At 37.8% G+C, this 19,441-nt stretch overlaps 1 pseudogene; it reads left to right on the top strand.

Annotated features, from left to right (window-relative positions):
• The window catches only part of LOC127624917 (rab proteins geranylgeranyltransferase component A 2-like), a 119,149-nt pseudogene that overhangs the window by 80,158 nt on the left and 19,550 nt on the right, over positions 1–19,441 (top strand).

The raw sequence follows: 19,441 nt of genomic DNA, 5'->3' as shown, positions 1-19,441 counted from the left end.
GACGTGTGTCCCTGGAACCTGCCAACCGTCTCCACTGTCAGTTCTACTTGAGCAGCACAGCAGGAAGTTTTCCTCTAAACTTAACGTAGCATATAACAAACAACCAAGATGACCTTAATTGATGATTTAGGTTCTTCACCTTCACCACTTCTCCTGATCCCCATCAATGCCAGGAAGTATGAGAACCCCCATATAACTAGAACACTTAGAAGATTCAAGGCAAGTTCTTTCATTCATACCGGATTGAAACCCGCCTGACCAGGGTTGGTGACGGTCTGGGGTGTTCATCAGACCTGTAGCTCAGTCTATAAAGCATTGCCTATAGCAGGGTGTCAAATACATGGCACAGAGGCTGAATACGGCCCAGAGTCTGTTCTGGTCAGTGTGATAAATTCAGGAATTTTAAAAAACATTTCCATTTAAATAATAATAAAAAAAAAACATTTGTTCATTTATTTTGTTGGTATACAGGATATTACATTATGTTTTGCATACTATAGCTCACATTTAGCTGTAGAACCTTTATTTTAAATACATGTAACATTAATATCAATGTCTATGAGTGACATAACTGTCCCAGAGCAACCCAGTTCATATTCTCACTGAGAAGTTTTTGTTAGTTGCGCACTGCAATAATAACAACATGGACAGTGACAAGGAAAAATATGCAGAGTATTTTTTGTCCAAGTCTCCACTGAATAATGACCAAACATCATAAATTAATTATTATTATTATCTTTGCTTTTGGAGTTTGATTGAAGCCGTCCTGTCATTTAAATGATCCTTAAAGTTTATTTTTGGGGTCTAATTTTGTTTTAATGTAGGGTTTAGATGGCTTATTGAAGCAAAAGTTATCCTGCTAAGTGAGTGATTCTCTTTTTTTATGTTAGAATTAGTGTTGAACTAATTTTATCTTTTCGCCAGTTTTGCATATGTGTATGTAATAACACCTGGCATATAACATGCATTTCGTAACCAGATAGTATCAGGACTGTTTTTTGGGTTTTTTTACATCTTGCATTCCAGTGCATATTACATCAAGTTGGGTTAACCAAACATTCTCTGTCATTTACTGCATTTTATTAGATTATTCAGAACGCTTTCGGACATTTTGACAGATAAATAAGGTATCTGGGAATCTGCGTTTTCCTACTTTAGAAATGTTCCTAAACGCTCTAAAACTGTAAACGCAGTTCCTAAAACTGACTGGGACTTAAGTGTGGATTTGGGAAGAGAAATTTGATTCCAAGAGTAGTCCAGTAGAATAATTGATGGAAATTGTTCATTAAATTGGTTGATCAGATCCACAGTGTTTTTTTGTCTATGTCACATTGCGAGAGCAGAATAGAAAGGAAAAAACAAGAAATCGAAACACAGCAACAGATGTTTGTAATGCAACCTCATTAATTACTTGTGTAGTTTTATGCAGGTAACATAAAAGGTGTTTGCATGTCACCATCATTGAATGTGGTCAGAATTTGTCCCCACGGTTCATCCATAATCTTTACTGTAATGCATAAAAATTTTTTACAGTAATGAGAATCATCATTACCCATTAAGAAATCACCCATCTACATCTGGCTTTTAATATGCTCAAGTGATATATGATTGCGATCAGATCACCAAAAACGCACATTAATGCCAGCTGTTGAGGGATCCTCAACAGGTTTAACTAGTAAATTTCAGCCTGGATAATGTGGTACTTAGTCCAATCTGGCCTGCAAACTAAAATAAGTGTTACACCTATGGCCTAGACTAGAGTATATAGCATGAATCATCCATGCCCTCCACCAAATAACCAAATCCACCAAAGCTGTGTGAATCCAGCCCTGCACTGGAAGTTAGCACCATACATCATTGATGGAAAAAGTTTCATGAAGGTGAAAAAAAACTTACAAGGTATCTGGCAGGCTGAACAATCATTTTAATTTCCCTAGCATCATAAATTACCACCCTATGTCTGCTCTTATTACAGACATAAAGCTGAAAAGGGTAGAGTCAGATTAATAATGCAGTAGAGGATTACAGACCCTCAAATCCCACCTGTCACTCCACGCCAAGGTTCGTCCAGCACTGTCCATTTTTTTACTGCCACGACCAACACCTCAATCATGTGTCTTAATTTATTTGTCCCCCCACTGTTAGCGGTCAACATGACAAAAGATCTCAATTGCTTGACTGGTCTGTTATGATTTCTTCTGTCACTCTTGAGTATCTGTCTTTAACTGGGATCTGTCCAGTGTCAAAATCCACTTCTTAGTGGTGTTTGAAAAAGCAAGTAACAATATTGATTTGTGGTGGGTAGACTTGGGGGTGGGTTCTGTAGACTTTGGCATAACAACAACCCAGAACACCCTTGCGACCACATAGCAATGCACTAAAAAACACCCAGAACATCCTAGCATCATGTTGGCATGTTTGACATGCAATCTGGTTTCCATTTGACAGGTTTTGCTTTGTTCAAAAAGCCTCTTATAATACATATTATACAAAGGTTTATAGAACATATTCATTTATCCCACTGTACTTTAATCACTGTATTTTCTCTTCTATTAGATCTATACATGACTTCACATGTACACCAATTGTTTGATGATCAAATGATGGCACACTGTTTTATGCGATATTCACCAAGACAAATTAGTTTCATGCTTGTAAAATCCATCACAGTGTCATTAGGTATATGAGCTGTTTAGCCTACACCAAACCACATTTACAGAGGAGTTTATAAAATTCAAATAAGTTTGAAAGCCTGTGTCGTTGGAAGCAAGGTTATCAAGCTGATTGACTCGGAGACCACTGACGTGGTTTATGAAGGCGATTTATAAGCAGTTATGATGATCTACTAAGCAGACACTGGCCTTGGTTGCAAGTGAAACGGAATCATTAGCACTATTTCAGCGCTTTATGCACGCTGACAGAAGAAACTTATGCACTTGTAAATAAAACTCCTTCCTGTTCAAGAACATCAAAGACAAAAAAAAGAAGAAAAAATACAGATTACAAAACACTTAAAAAAAATAAATAAAACCCTTTCCCAGATTATTTATTATTTATAAAAAAATGTTCTGCTGGTCCCTTTGAGACAGTAGTTTAGATTCCAAATTTTTACTGGCCAAACTACAAAAAAATTCAACATTATTTTTAGCAACATATTTTATATGCATCGTAACCAGGGGTCGGGAACCTATGGCTCGCGAGCCACATGTGGCTCTTTGTTAAAAATCAGGTGGCTCGCCCGGGTCTCTCACCATTTACCAACACATGAAAGCTTGAAGTCATTGACACTGTTTTGATTTCCTTTCTCCCGAATTTTATAGTTTAATTCTAGTGAACAAGGTTTGAAATGAACACTTGCCAAATGCAGATTTTTCATGCAGAGTATTTTGCTGATGTACCAGCCACTGTGGAAGGCGACCTGAAAGACTTCTCGGAGTGATATATTACAATAAATTAGACTGAAAAACACGCGTTTGAAGAAATTTGATTATATTTTGAAGACCATACGAAAGAAAAGCCGCCAATGCGCATCAGATTTGATGTGTGCACAGTGAGCTCTGAGTGCAATGAAAGCGCTTCTCAAACACACGAACATTCATAGAGTTCTGGGACTCGTTTCCCAACAACTATTGATCTTAGCTGTTAAGAGCATTTTCTACGAGCGATTTTATCAAAAGGTGTCTCGGAGTGACACATGACAAGAAATGCTGTTTGAAGAAACACACTTTATTATTTTTTTAAAAACAGACAAAATTAAAGCCGTCAATGCTCGTGTCTGATTCACTGTTCAGAGGCATGCAACGGGACTATGTCTCGTGAAACAAGAGCATGTAAAGAGTTATTATCACTCCTTTTCTCTGTTTGAAAACTGAAATGATCAAATGATGGCACACTGTTTTATGCGATATTCACCAAGACAAATAAGTTTCATGCTTGTAAAATCCATCACAGTGTCATTAGGTATATGATAGAGATGCACCGATCGACTGGCCAGGGACCGGAATTAGCCGATTTTCCACATGCTCGGCCGGACCGGTGACCGGCCGGTCAGCCTCACGTCTTTCCGATTCCAAGCATGAAAACTGTTTGCAAGAATAATGTAGTCTATGAGAATGCTGCAAATGATCTCCGATCATCTCGTGAGGTACTGCGAGTTTAGTTCGCTCTTACACATTGTGAACGCAACTCCATATGTTCAGTAATATATACAGGTATCTTTGTATTAAATAAACAAAGACGAAATCATAAGACACATTCACCTTGAACCTAAAATTGAATTCTATTTTTTTTCTTTAGGCAGCATAAATATGACCAAAAGGGAATACAAACACATTTGATAAGAACACACATTTTTTGGGAACACATAAATTTTTTAGGTTTATTTATTATGATGATTATTATCTTTACATTTATAATTGTCTTTAGTTCTTAAGTTGTATGATAGTAATTTTCACCTGTTGCTGCATACTGATACTTGTGTGATGCCAAATGTAGCCATTGGAGATGGTAAATGTTTGGATTTGGGGAGGGGGTTATATATCATATTTTATCACTTAGTTATTTGTATTGCTTTTTCATTTCGTATAAAGTGCAATTTGAATTTAGAAATGTCTTTTTGTTTTCATGTTTCAATAAATTAATAACATTTTTAAAGCAAAATCAATGAAGCTAAAATATTCACCGACCTTGGGGATTGATCATATAATCGAATATTGATATTTTAAATGCTATTATCATTAAGATGTTTTTTACATATTGTCAAGCCCAAAAGGGAAGTTACATTTTTCATGAAGTAAAAGTAAGTAATTTATGAAGACCTGATACAAACACTTGTACTCAATTCCATATTGCAACATGTTACCTATTAATATTTGCATATGTGTTTGTTTTTGAGTAGTCCATGGGCAATATAAACTTCTTTTTTTTATTTAAAAACTTAATTTTTTTAAATAGTAAATTATTAGTTTGTGGTATGGCTCTTTAGAAAAAATGCATCAACCAAAAATTTAAAAATTGTCTCCTTAGTGAAAAAAAGGTTCCCGACCCCTGATCTAAACAAATATTTGTTTTAAAAAAAAAAGTTTTTTTTACAAAGATTAATAAGGTTATATTTTTCAATATTAGATACAACTACAGTATATCATATGTAAATTATGTAATTATTACAGAATTTCGAGTTGTATAACACCTATCCTATTGCTTCAGAAGACTTGTTTGATGCACAAGTCACATTGACTACTTTTATGATATTTTGGGGTATTTTCTAAGCTTAAAGTGAGGCACAATCAAATGCCATTGCATTGAAAAGACAGACACAGACTAGACAATCGTTCATAGACTGCACTCGCACATGAGGACTGAATGCAGCTGCAGATTGTGTTTAAATGAATTGCAAGTAAATATCCGCTTCATTCAGTATTGCACAATGGCCAGGGGCCAGTTTAAGTTTTTTGGGCAGTTTATGGAACTGTCAGATGCCCTATTAATTTTCATTGCATCTAGCATTCGTTGATCATCAACGTGTTTTTGGGGATTTTAAATGCAAACATTTGGTTAAGTGTGGTCTATTAAAAATTGTTGTTGTGAATTTGGATGAGTTATAGGTGCAGAATTTACTCACCCTCATGACATTCCAAACCTATATGACTTTCTATCATATGTGGGCAGGGCCGGTCAACCCATTAGGCAACATAGGCGACCAAAACAATTTTAGCATGTGTCCAAATTGTGTCGAACAAAATGTGTCCTGTGTGTTACAATAACACCCATGGTGTTTGTTCCCCCATGGAACAAACAGACTGTGTGCTAAATGCCTTACTACCATTTAACTCTTACAACTCTTACTGTTTCTGTTATATCTGAGTTTGGCAAAAACAGTGAGAGAAGTATGGATAGTATGCCAATGTAAACACAGCCATAGACTCACGATCGTGGGGCTCATGAATTGGAGCAATGTCCATAGCGTGAAATAATCACTCGTCTGAGTCAGATTTTCTCAATGAATTTGTCTAATGTATGGGCTGAATCGTTTAAAGCACTTTGTCATGCAGTAAAACAGTGAAAAAGTAGACAAAAACATTGCTGAATGAAGCGGATATTTACTTACAATTCATTTAAACAAAATCTGCAGCTGCATTCAATCCTCATGTGCGAGTGCAGTCTGTGAACGTTTGTCTACTGCAGGTAAAGACATTTTCTAAATAAATGTATCAAAATGCTTACATTACATAAAAAAGCCATAAAAACACGTTGATGATCAACGAACGCTAGATGTAGTAAAAATGAATAGGGCATCAGACAGTTCCATAAACTGCCCAAAAAATTTAAACTGGCCCCTGGCCATTGTGCAATCTTTATTATTGAGTGTAAACGTAGTGTTTTTTGTTCGCTAGATTTGGAAGCGGCTTACTTTGAGCGAGAGAAACCTGCTGCTCTCGCCTCAGGTGTGTTAGTGTTGTGAAGTGTGTCCCATATTGCTTTCATTCACCCCATTGGCTGACGACTGATTGGAAACCCTCGGCTTCCTCTGCAAGTTCCTCCCAGAGTAAATAAATCTTCATTTACATAAACAGATCTGTCCTTCAGTCAATCTGGGTGGTGGGGGAGGTCTATTCCGAGGCCTGGCTCTCCGTTCGGGGAGGGAGACGCTCTCTTGCCCCTTTATTGTGTTGTGAAAGTCCATTTCAAGGATGTCACCCCTAGCCCATTAGTTTGGATAATGAGCCCTATAAAGCACATTTATAACTCTTGACATAAGCCAACAGATTCTCCTCTGTTCCCCTTTTTTCTCTCCCACTCTCTTTTTCCTTCTCTCTTATTGAGATTAAAGGAGGAAAGGTCAAACATTTGCCCTAGGCACCCTTCTGTTACTTTAATTATTATTAGGGCAGTGGTTTTCAACTGATGGGCCAGACGTCCAATCAAACTCTATGGTATTTGGGTGCAAATTCACCTGTCACTCTGTGATATGATAATGTTGGTAATACAATATTTAGCAGTGTGTGTTTTGCTTAGTGATGCAGGCTAAGGAACATTGCCTATGTTGTGTTAATAGTTTGCATATTGTTGGTCCTATGCAGTTAATGGTAATTGTAATATATTTTAATGTTTGATTTTAAGGACATTTGTGTTTACTGTTATGAAACTGTGTTGGGTCACCACTTGATATCCAATGTAAAATTTGGAGCAAAACCAGTTTATGCAACCAAAAAAAAAAAAAGTTATTGTTCAACAATGTCCAAAGACAGGCTACTTCTCTTAAGAAAGAATTTTTAGAAGTAACCGCCTGACTGCTGAAGGATGGGGGTGGCTAATGTGACATTCTAATGTTTTAATATTTTATCTTCAAGTTATAATCTGACCACTTTTGTGATTTAAAGCAGGTTTGTAAAGAAAGTTGATTTTGGGCATGTCGTCATGATTCATAGTCTTTATTTATGTGACAGAGTTAAAGCTGTAGTTGATACTCACGGACAGAGGATCAGCTGCAGTGATTTTGTGGTTGATGATTCATATATCAGAGATGAAAAAAGACAGAGCACAGCATACAGGTGAGCACGCAATACATAAAAAATGTAATGAATATTCATTAATTAATGAGAAATTGTCATTTCTACCATATATATATATATATATATATATATATATATATATATATATATAAATATAAATATATTTATATCATTCCGTGCAACATGCACCAGCTGGTACAAATTCACTTTTTACAAGACAGGGATAGTCCTTTTTTTCAAATGTATTTATTTAAAGAAAGGAATGGTAGTGTACGTGATTCTCGAAAGAAAGTGAAAAGCTGCATGTGAAACATTTTACAATGTAAATGCTAAACCGATTTTAGATAAACTTATTACATGGCTCTCTGAATACTTGATTCTGATTTGTGCATAATGGCATTCTGCATTGAAATATTTTTGCATATTGACAGATAAACAGAATAATCTGCCATTGCTCCAGGCAAACAATATTCTACATAGCTGTGCTATTTTCATGTTGCGTCAGGTTAGACATCAGTGAAGGCAAACACGACTGTTCCTCGAGTATCACATTACCGAATGTGATCTTTTTTTCTTGTGTTCTATATTTGATGGGTTTGGTACCAATACGTTCTCCATGCTCACAGGCAAATATCTCGAGCAGGTCTCATCACAGACAGATCTGTGCTACCTTCAGAATCTGAACAGCAGGTATACAGTATATAACTTTTTTGCTTTTGCTTGCTTATTCTTTTTTTTTTCTTTTTTTCACACCCATACTTTTTCCACTTTTTGTCTCACTTTTGCTGCTCTTCCGCTCATTCTTGTGGCTCTTTTGCTTTCTCTCTTTCGCTTAATCTTTCTTACACTCGTTCGTTGCTTTTTTCGCCATTTTGCTTATACTTTTCTTTTACTCTAGCTTATTCTTTTGTCACTCTTGTTATTTGTTGTATATTTTATGTTTGATAAATATTTCAATTAAATGTATCTAGATTTTTTCTAAATGATGGAATATTTGAAGTTTGGTGTTACATTTTGACTTATTTTTTTTTATTTTGCACATTATTGTCAAATAAATTTTAATTATGTTCATTGACTAAACTTGTATGCCATTTTAGTCAGAGTAAAACTGACTAAAATGAAAGAATGTGACATGACGAACTACTGACTAAATTTAGAGGACATTTTCTTTAAAAGACAAAAGCAATTACTAAAACAAAAAACAAACAAAAATTAACCATGCTCATTTTTTCTTTTGCTCTTGGTAATTTTTTCTTTCATTAATTTGCAAATTCTTTAGCTTTTTTGCTTATTCTTTCTTTCGCACATCTTTTTACTCACACTCTTTTGATAATAGTTTTTTTTTAATCTTTCACTCATTTCTCTTCCATTTATTCATTCTTTGCTCTTTCACTCATTCTTTTTACACTTGCTAACTCATTCTAATTTTTCACATTCTTTATTTCTCTCGTTCTGTCTTTTGCTCTTTCTTTCTTTCGATGGTTCTTGCTATCTTACATATCCACATGCATATTTAAATGGCATTCACCCATCTCTGCTGTGTATGTGTGTTACGGTGCGTGTGGCATGCTTCTTGCCAGCCTTGCACTTTTGCTTTTCAACTTGTATTGCATTACATCGTTTTTATGCCGCATATCAGATTTGGATGGATTCTTGGGACGCGTCCAAGATTCAGGAGCCGAAGAAACAACAAAACATCAGAGCCGATTTGTGGGATCGTTACAATAGTTTTGACGTCCCATTCTTGAGCGTAACATTCTAAACTGAATTATGAGAGGAAAAAATAACCAGTTCAATGGAAGGAGCGTAATTCTGTTTGCTGTTACTGCTTCAGAATTGGATAAATGAATCTATCTGCTGAGAGAATGGAAGGTGACAGGCGAGCGTCCTCTTATGCTAATTTGAGTGCTGTCCACCAGAATACAGGAACAGGAAACAGAGTGGTCAGCATGCACTCTGAATCTCAGCCCTGCTCTAATTCGGTCCCCTTGAGGAATTCATGCTTGAATATTCAAAGCAGATCAGGAGAGGAAGGAAAAGTGTGTGTAATTTATGCTTATTAGCCTCGGCGAACAGAAATTAATATCAGCGTTTTGACACAGTGTGGAAATGGAATATTACATGACTGTGTATGACAAAACGTAATTAAATATTCAGGCTGGTTTTAATTAGCCGTTCATCTTTTAGAATGACAGTCGCCAAACGAGCGAATGAGTGAGATAATGCTTTCTCTTCCTTTTTCACACTTTTCTTGTTGGCATGGCCATCTTGTTGCTCCGTCCACTTGATTAAAAAGCAGTTTTAACATAGGTTAACCCAAGGACTGTATGAAAACGTTGTCTGGATAGATATAACTAGGGATGTGCACGAGTAGTCCAATATTCGTTCTGCAATAATTTATCGGGCTGTTGATTTAACGCGTTAATAACGGATATAAATAACGGAATAATTTAACGCAATGCACCCGTGACACTACACAAGCATTTCTGACGCAGGTGTACATTGACGAGCCCTTAAACAAGCCCTCATAATAAATCTCCAACTGATTGACAAATTCACTTGTGAAATGGATTGCTGTGAACTGTATGCCAATGATTGACTTATGATCAATAATATGGTAGTAAACAATACATTGTATTCTAAAGCCGCTTTTTGTATGGTCTTATCAATGATTAAGTCTTCTGCCACAAGAAAGTAATGCATTTTAATTATCTGAATATTTTTTGTTTATATATATAAATCTATATTTAAAGATAACTATGTATAATTATTTCATCATTATATATTGAATTATTGTTATATGAGGGGCTTTCAGCAAATATTTGTATATGTGATTAATCACGATTAATTAATCGGGACACCATGTAATTCATTGGATTAAAAATTGTAATTGATTGACAGCCATAGTAAAAATACTATTCGAATTTTGCAAAGTTTTGCTTTGCTGGCCGTATATACAGTAAGATGCATGTTAAATCCTGAACACACAAACTAAAACTGGCAGTTATTATAGAATGCACTGCGTGTCGCTGTTGAGTGTGGACACAAGTTGATCACAATTGTTGAGCAAACGGTCACTCGGTACGTTCAGATGGACACCAGAAAAGCAGGTTATTGTGAGAACGTGGCTTACTGTGAGAAAGCTGGGTTCCTGTTTAAATGTACTGGATAAGCAGCATCCGATAAAGACTATGCTAACTGAGGTAAGGGACATTCCATCATTTAAACTGGTGTGTATAAATGAGTATAGTTTACTGAGCATGTGGATATGCTTGTTTTTCTTTAAAAAAACATGACATGAGATACAATATAAACATGATAACTATTATATGCCGAGTATTTATACTCGTCCTGTACATTAACTTCATCAGTCTACTTCATTAGCAGTTTCTTTTTCTTCACTTTGCATGAGCTTAAATGCTTTCATTCTATTCTTTTTTTATTTTCACTCATTGCTTGTTTAAATGTATATAAAAAAAACACAGATATGATATAAGCTTGCTTTGATTATAATTAGAAGCTTGTTTTATTTAATGCTGACTCTCTCTTTATGGTCTCTTTCTCATTAATTACCTTCATTTAAATAATAGAATATTAATTTTTTTATGAGCTTAAATATTCGAATACCAAATTATTGATGAATGCTCATCCCTAGATATAACGTGATTATATAGATCTATTTACACAGCCACAACATTTAGCGAATAGGTTTCAGCTTTGTCCTGCCTGCATTATCCTCTAGTTCACGCACTATTCCAGTATGCCAGTCCTACAGAATTTTGCTTTTAAGGATCCCATAATAGAGCACAACAGTTGGGTTCCAAAAGTAAAAATCATATTCATTTTCTCCATAGGGTTATTAATTTTAATGATAACTTTTAAACAGTCCTACTGAGAGCTCTTTTCTTTGTATTTTTTAATCTGAACTTATGCTGCAAACTCACAACTCAGGGTAAAGTAAATTTTATGTTGTAAAAAGTTTATAGGCGAGCCAATTTGAACCAGCCATTGGAGGAAGGAAGAAGGAGGAGGAGGAATAGAGATAGAGGAAATCTCTTATTGTACACTCTCACTCTAATCTCCTTTGTTAACCATAATTAACTTATTTATTTTGGCATACGTCACAAGTTCAGACTGCGGAGACTGCCTATTGATTTCATAGTGATTTTTTCAACACTTTTTTATCCTTTGAAATAGTTAACAACGGCTTTACAGTGATCAAAATATATTAATACAATGTATTAAATGTCCCATTGTCTGTGATAAAATGTCTAGGTTATGTATGTAACCTCAGTTCCCCGATGGAGGGAACGAGACGTTGTGTCGAAGAAGCGACACTAGGGGTCTCTCTTGAGCGCCGAATATGCCTCTGATCTATGAAAAAGGCCAATGAGAAGTTGGCAGATAGTATTTGCCCCGCCCCCGGACATTCGGGTATAAAGGCGAGGAAATACTACGAGTTCATTCAGGATTTTTACAAATCCTCCAAAAGTAGGGTCGATTTGTGAGTGATATATCAGTCACACATGATTTTGTATTGTAAGTTGTAGTATGTTTCCTGTTTTAATGGCAGATCTCATTGGTAAATGTTCCTCCTCTGGAATATTCATAAAACAGTATACATCATAAAACCACAAAAATTATTCAGTAATACTTGTGCAATATATTCTAAGTCTCAAACTTCAAAAAACTTCAAACTATTACTTTGTTTGTCACTGACCCTTCGAAGTGCACCCAGTCATTAGTCGCATTAGACCCACAAGTCGCATTCTAAGTTTACATATCTTTACAATAATTTTTGCGTGGTTGGTGCTGTGGTTGAAAAAAAAAAATACTTTTATATTCTAAGCTCAAATACATTACCTCAGTTACTGATATCAACAGCATAAATATAATATTTTAATTTAAATCTGCAATGAAGTGAATGCACAACAAAGCTTGACTTGACTAGATAGATGGGTGTGATGCCTTTCTTTCATGTTGTAACAATGAAAACCTCTCCTGTGCATGAGTTTGTGAAGAAATTTTGGGATAGTTGATTCAGTCGGGGATGAATGGACATATAGTTGATACACCTAGTCTGAGATCAGTTGTGGTGTGCACTTGGCTTGACTTGCGCTAAATGGGTATCTTGTGAAAATACCATAGCCAATGCACTATGTAGCGCAAAATCAAGAAGTATCTAAAAAACTCTTTCATCCCTAGGATGAAGAATCCACAACACAGTTACTAAGGAACTAATACTTTAGTATACTCATTAACTGACATTATTTCAGGAATTTATTTACTGTTTTCATAAAGTCTTTTAAGTAAGTTTAAATATTTACGTCACGTGCATAACCACCGGTGGCACTCTACCACTGTGGTGGGTGGTTGTCACGGTGATGCTAGCAGCCCCGTTCCTGTGTAGCAAAGTTAGATCTGAACATCATTGAGTAGGGGAGAGCCAGTGACTCAGGTGGCAACACACAGCATTAAGGATTATGAGTATGTACATTTTTGAACAGCATAATTTGTGTCAATCAAATTCCTTAATCCAGTTTACTTGAAAAATCTTTTAATCTGCTAGAAGACTGTACACATACCTTCTATCAATGATCTTAAATTGCCTCTTTGAACAAAGCCAAATGTCAAAAATTTATTTCAAAACACTTCGTACACCACCCCCCTCAATGATCATTCTATTAACTCAGTTGTTGTTTATGAAAGTTATTCTGTTGGTTACACTGGCCTTATTTTGCTATCAATCATCATGTAAGTGGAGATCAGGTGGAGACGGGGTGCGGTCCTGGCTCAGGCCCCACTGACTAACTCAGTCCTCACGGGGAATGAAAAGCTTAATCAGCGGAACTTCACTTTCTCTCTCTGGGAATTGAGTTCAGGGGAAATGATGTGGCACTGGAACAGAGCTATTGTTTGCACCTCTATCCTCTCATCCCACAGAGATATGGATTGGAGTTGTTACTCTTTAAGTAATGTACTTCTTCCTGAGAACATTGCTCGCAATCAGATGATGATGATGACTGTGACAGACGTGCGTTCACAGGAGAAAATGATCTTTAGTTATCATTATCAACTTAGGATAAGAGTTTCTGTTTTATTTGTGCTACTGAGTATACTGGATGTGATCTTGAGGGCTCCAAGCCAAACCAAGATGGCTGATTTAAGATGTTAAAGGAATGTTCTGGGTTTAATACAAGTAAAGCTCAATTGACAGCATTTGTGGCATAATGTTGATTACCACAATTACTCGAATAATTCCTTTTCTTAAAAAAAACAAATACACACTTAAACATTTAGTTTACAATAAGCACTTATAATTGAAGTGAATGGGGCATATTTTTAGAGCATTTAAAGGCAGAAATGTGAAGCTTATAATTGTATTAAAGCACTTACATTAATATGTATTATTACAGTGTATTATTTGATCTGTAAAGATGTTTAAATAAACTACATTTTTACGGTTGTTTTAGGGTTTAACAGTTTACATCTTTACGTTGCCATGACAACAGATTTGTAGAATAGAGCGCAGCAGTCAGGTTCTGGAAGTAAAAACCCATTAATTTCCATAGACAAATAGATTTTTAATAATAACTTATAAACCTTTAAAGACAGACTGTGAGCTCTGAGGTTGTTAATCTGTGGAATGTGCTTTTGTTGAAGTGATCGGCATTATTTAAACTTCATTGTTTAAAAATAGCATTTAATAGCAGAATTCCTGGTGAACTACCACAGTACCCGTGGTATAGCAGTGAAAGATCCACCAATCAGAGAACCACGGCCAAGAAAGCTAGCGAAAAAAGACCAGAAGTGAATGCCCATTTCAATGACGCACTCTGAATGACACAAGTCGGTCTCCCTGCACTTATTTATTTGTGTATATCGGAATATTTCTCAAAATATATTTCTATATTTGTAATAAATAACCTAAAATTTAAAGTTTCCCATAGTATTTACGTAGTATTTTCCAAAATATTTCCATAGTTTTATATTCAATCATGTCATCCGCAATGCTTCATGGGATCATAGTTTGTACCCTTTTGAAAGACGGCAAGTACACAGACTTGGACCTTTGCTTTGTTTTTGTTATGTCTCTAATGTTGTCAAATACCTCAGAGCTGGTTGGTTTGGTTCCTGCTTCACAATTCTTTAATGGAGGTTTATTTGAAAAGTCTATGGAAGAAATTAATTTGAAAAATACTTTCGGAACCCAGACGCTGAATAAGTGGGTGGGGCACTGTTGTGCTCTGCTGGATATAACTTTACATATAAAAGGTTAGTAAGGGATTTTATCACACTAAAATCATGTTAACACTCATATAATTTATGTCTTTTGGTTATAGTTATGAAACAGTGAGTATATGAACAGGACGTCATTTCCTGTTCCTGTTTGCTGCCTGAAGCTTTTTTAGCATTTTTTTTTTTAAAAGTTTTTTAGCATTTTAAAGTTTTCAGCTTTCAATATTTAATATCTGCCATTTCTCAGTGCGCAACGGGTTTTCCCCTGCATTTTTCTGTGTTAAACTGCGTGCATTTTACAGCACTCGCCTGTTTTCTCCTCTGTGTTACACAGATTATTGCATCAATCTCAAACCCTCGCCGCTCAGGAACAACCAACAACAACAACAAACAATTGCAGTAAGTCATGGCATCTGCTCATTTTATTGTTTCCTGCATTACATGTCACATGTTTACTATAGCTTCTTTCGTCAGCAGTAAGTGATTCACATGTGATAAATGTAAGGAATTAGAAGGTTAATGAGTTAGAAAGAGTGAGAAAGAGAAGTCGGAGCTCACTAGAGATAATGTTAAAGAAGTGTGTAAAGTTGCAAAAACGATGTCAGTGTCACAAACGCTTTCGAGAGCACCTCCGTGATCGGCCACCGGAGATCTGATTCACCTGAGTTCTAATCACCCATGCACCCACATACCGGGCTTGATTACATTTACAGCTGATTCCCATCCCTGCTCCTGCTATTTAAGCTTCACGCAGTTACACACTCAGGGCGAAGTCTTGTTTGTTCCGGCTAATCTACTGAGCGTTCTACGACCATTCTTGTTTGATTATTTGCCTACCGACCTTGCTTTGCCTATTGACTACGGTTGAACACTGCCTGCCTACCTGAACCTTGCCTGTCTCCTCGTGACTACCCTTTGCTGCCTGCCCTGACATCCTGCTTCACTCACTACGCTCCTGCTCTGCCTACGTTTGCCCTGATACCCCCATTGCCTGACCATTGCCTGCCTATATCTGTGAGTTTCAATAAAACACTGCTTATGGATCCCAACCTACCTGAGTCTTTGTTACAGAAGACTTCGACCAAACATCGATCCAGCGGTGATATCACGCATGGCTGAAGAGCTCACCACCCGAGCGAATCAGCTCTCTGCACAATACCATCAGCTCGGCCGTCTGACGACCGCCGTGGATGAAATTATGCGGGCTGTACAAGCCCTCAGCCAGTCAGCACCGGCGCCCACCGCGCCTTCAGCCAGCCCAGCGGCCGACACCGTTCCTCTTTACCCATCGATCACCGGTCCCCGCCTCGCACATCCTGAGAAGTTTGACGGTACGCCCTCGAAATGCAAGGGATTCCTCATGCAGTGCTCGGTATTCCTCTCCCAACAACCGGCACTTTACCCCACCAATGAGAGTAAGATCCTCTTTGTATGTTCCGTGCTCACGGGCCGAGCTCTCGATTGGGCTACCGCGATCTGGACCAACCAAGGTTTCGCCCAGTCAACCTACGAATCCTTCATGGGCAGCCTGACCACAGTCTTTGATCACCCCGAGGGTGGCAAGAGCCCAGGCGAAAAGCCGATAGCCCTGCGTCAAGGTAATCGCACGGCAGCGGACTACGCGCTTTTCTTCCGCACTCTCACTACGCAGACCGGCTGGCCGGAGAATCCCCTCAAGCTCCACTTTCGACAAGGGCTGAGTGCCGAGCTTCAGTCTGAACTGTCTTGCCGCGACGAAGTGACGGCGTTAGACGGGCGCCCTCTGGGGACCGGTCGCGTGTGCTACACCACCACCGACGTGATCCTGCAGGTGGGGGCTCTGCACACCGAAACCACACGCTTTTTCATCATCCAGAAAGACCGGCCCTCCGCCCTCGAGGTAGACCCCGGCGCCGACCAGGTCCTCGCTTCAGGAGCCGCTCACAGGAGGGGGGCTCTGTCACAAATGCTTTCGAGAGCACCTCCGCGATCGGCCACCGGAGATCTGATTCACCTGAGTTCTAATCACCCATGCACCCACATACCGGGCTTGATTAACTTTACAGCTGATTCCCATCCCTGCTCCCGCTATTTAAGCTTCACGCAGTTACACACTCAGGGCGAAGTCTTGTTTGTTCCGGCTACTCTACTGAGCGTTCTACGACCATTCTTGTTTGATTATTTGCCTACCGACCTTGCTTTGCCTATTGACTACGGTTGAACACTGCCTGCCTACCTGAACCTTGTCTGTCTCCTCGTGACTACCCTTTGCTGCCTGCCCTGACATCCTGCTTCACTCACTACGCTCCTGCTCTGCCTACGTTTGCCCTGATACCCCCATTGCCTGACCATTGCCTGCCTATATCTGTGAGTTTCAATAAAACACTGCTTATGGATCCCAACCTACCTGAGTCTTTGTTACAGTCAGACACTGTAATATGCTCTGGCCCCCTCCCTGCTTGTTGTGGTGACGAGGTATATAGTAGATTGTCACTGAATGGATGGATGTCTGAGTGGTGTCTGGAGAATAGCATATGATTTCTAGACAATTGGAAGAGTTTTTGGGTCGACCTGACCTGCTAAATAGAGATGGACTCCATCCCTCCAGGGAAGGTTCTGCTCTCTTCTCTAGTAATTTGGCTCAAAGTCTTAACAGTGATAGTATTTGACTAACTGTGGCCCAGGTCAGGAAGCAGACAAACTGGTTAATCCGAATGTCTGCTAGCTGGCTTGAGACATCACACAGGTCACATAAACTACAACACATAGAGACTGTATCAGCTAGATATCACATGGAGACTACCAAACACATACCCCCCCACTAAATCATCTAGAAAAAAATTGTATTACGGTCAAACTTGAAAAAAAAAAAAAAATCATATAAAGGTTGGGCTACTAAACATTAGATCTCTTTCAACCAAAACCCTAATTGTAAATTAAATTATTACAGATCATAGTTTGGATGCACTCTGTTTGAAACCTGGCTTAAACTGGATGAATATATTAGTTTAAATTAATCTACTCCCTCAGGTTATTGTTATAAATATTAGCCTCATCTGAAGGGCAAAGGAGGAGGTGTTGCTACAATTTACAGTGATGTTTTTGGTGTTTCTCAGAGGACAGAATATAAGTTTAAGTCTTTTGAACTAATATGCATAATGTGGCACTGTCAGATATTAATACAAAAAATTGTCTTTTGCCCTTGCTACAGTATATAGATCACCCATACCTTATTCTTATTTTTTTGGTGAATTTGCAGATTTTCTATCAGATCTAGAAGTTACTGTAGATAGAGCTTTAATTGTTGGTGACTTCAACATTCACATAATTAATGAAAATTACACATTGGGATTAGAATTTATTGATTTTCTCAACTCGATTGGAGTCAGACAGAATGTGACTGGACCAACTTCTTCTAATTTGAAGAATACAAAATTAGAGGTATATCTCAGTGCATGGAAGGACAATGTCCATAGCTACAGACAGGCACTAAAATCTGCCAGGTCAGCATATTTTCGCAAACTCATAGGAAATAACCACAACAATCCAAGGTGTTTATTCAGTACTGTGGCACAATTGGTTAGGAATAAAGCCTCAACTTAACCAGATGATTCCATCGCAGCACAATAGTAATGACTTCATTTCTTTACTGATAAAATTGAAATAATCAGAAATAAAATTGGAATTTTGCAATCATTTGTCACAGTATCTCAGAAAACATTGTCTCTCATGTGTAACTTCAATCCTTTGCTGTCATAGGTCATGAAGAGCTAACAAAACTTATTGAAACATCAAAAGCTACAACATGGGGGCCTGGGTAGCTCAGCGAGTAAAGATGCTAACTACCACCCCTGGTATCACAAGTTCAAATCCAGGGTGTGCTGAGTGACTCCAGCCAGGTCTCCTAAGCAACCAAATTGGCCCGGTTGCTAGGGAGGGTAGAATCACATGGGGTAACCTCCTCGTAGTCACTATAATATGGTTATCGCTCTCGGTGGGGCGTGTGGTGAGTTGTGTGTGGATGCTGCAGAGAATAGCGTGAAGCCTCCACACATGCTGTGTCTCAGAGGTAACATGCTCAACAAGCCACGTGATAAGATGTGTGGACTGACGGTCTTAGACGCGGAGGCAACTGAGATTCGTCCTCTGCCACCCAGACTGAGTCACTATGCCACCACGAGGACTTAGAGGGCATTGGGAATTGGGCATTCCAAATTGGGGAGAAAAGGGGAGAAAAAAAGCTACAACATGTATGTTGGATCCAATACAACTAAGCTCTTAAAAGAGGTATTCCCTGTAATCTCAGAACCTCTTCTTAATATTATTAACTCCTCGCTATCATTAAGAAGCTACAACTTGATCCTGGTGAATTGTCTAATTATAGACCGATTTCAAATCTCTTGATTTCAAATATCTTAATTTCTACAGAGAAATAGTGTATATGAACAATTTCAGTCAGGATTTAGGACCATCACATTACTGAGACACTTATCAGAGTTACAAATGACTTGCTGTTATCATCTGATCGCGGCTGCATTTCTCTTCTAGTGTTTTTGGATCTTAGTTTTGCCTTGGACACGATAGATCACGATATTCTCTTCAATAGGCTAGAGAATTATATTGGCATTTATGGACTTGCATTAGCATGGTTTAGGTCCTATTTAGCAGACCGCTATCACTTTGTCTTTGTAAATGAGGAATTATCAAATCAA

Source organism: Xyrauchen texanus, chromosome 31 (assembly GCF_025860055.1).
Source record: "Xyrauchen texanus isolate HMW12.3.18 chromosome 31, RBS_HiC_50CHRs, whole genome shotgun sequence".
Lineage (NCBI taxonomy): Eukaryota > Metazoa > Chordata > Actinopteri > Cypriniformes > Catostomidae > Xyrauchen > Xyrauchen texanus.
The sequence above is the reverse complement of the archived record's forward strand: the minus strand, read 5'-3'. Positions and strand labels throughout refer to the sequence as shown.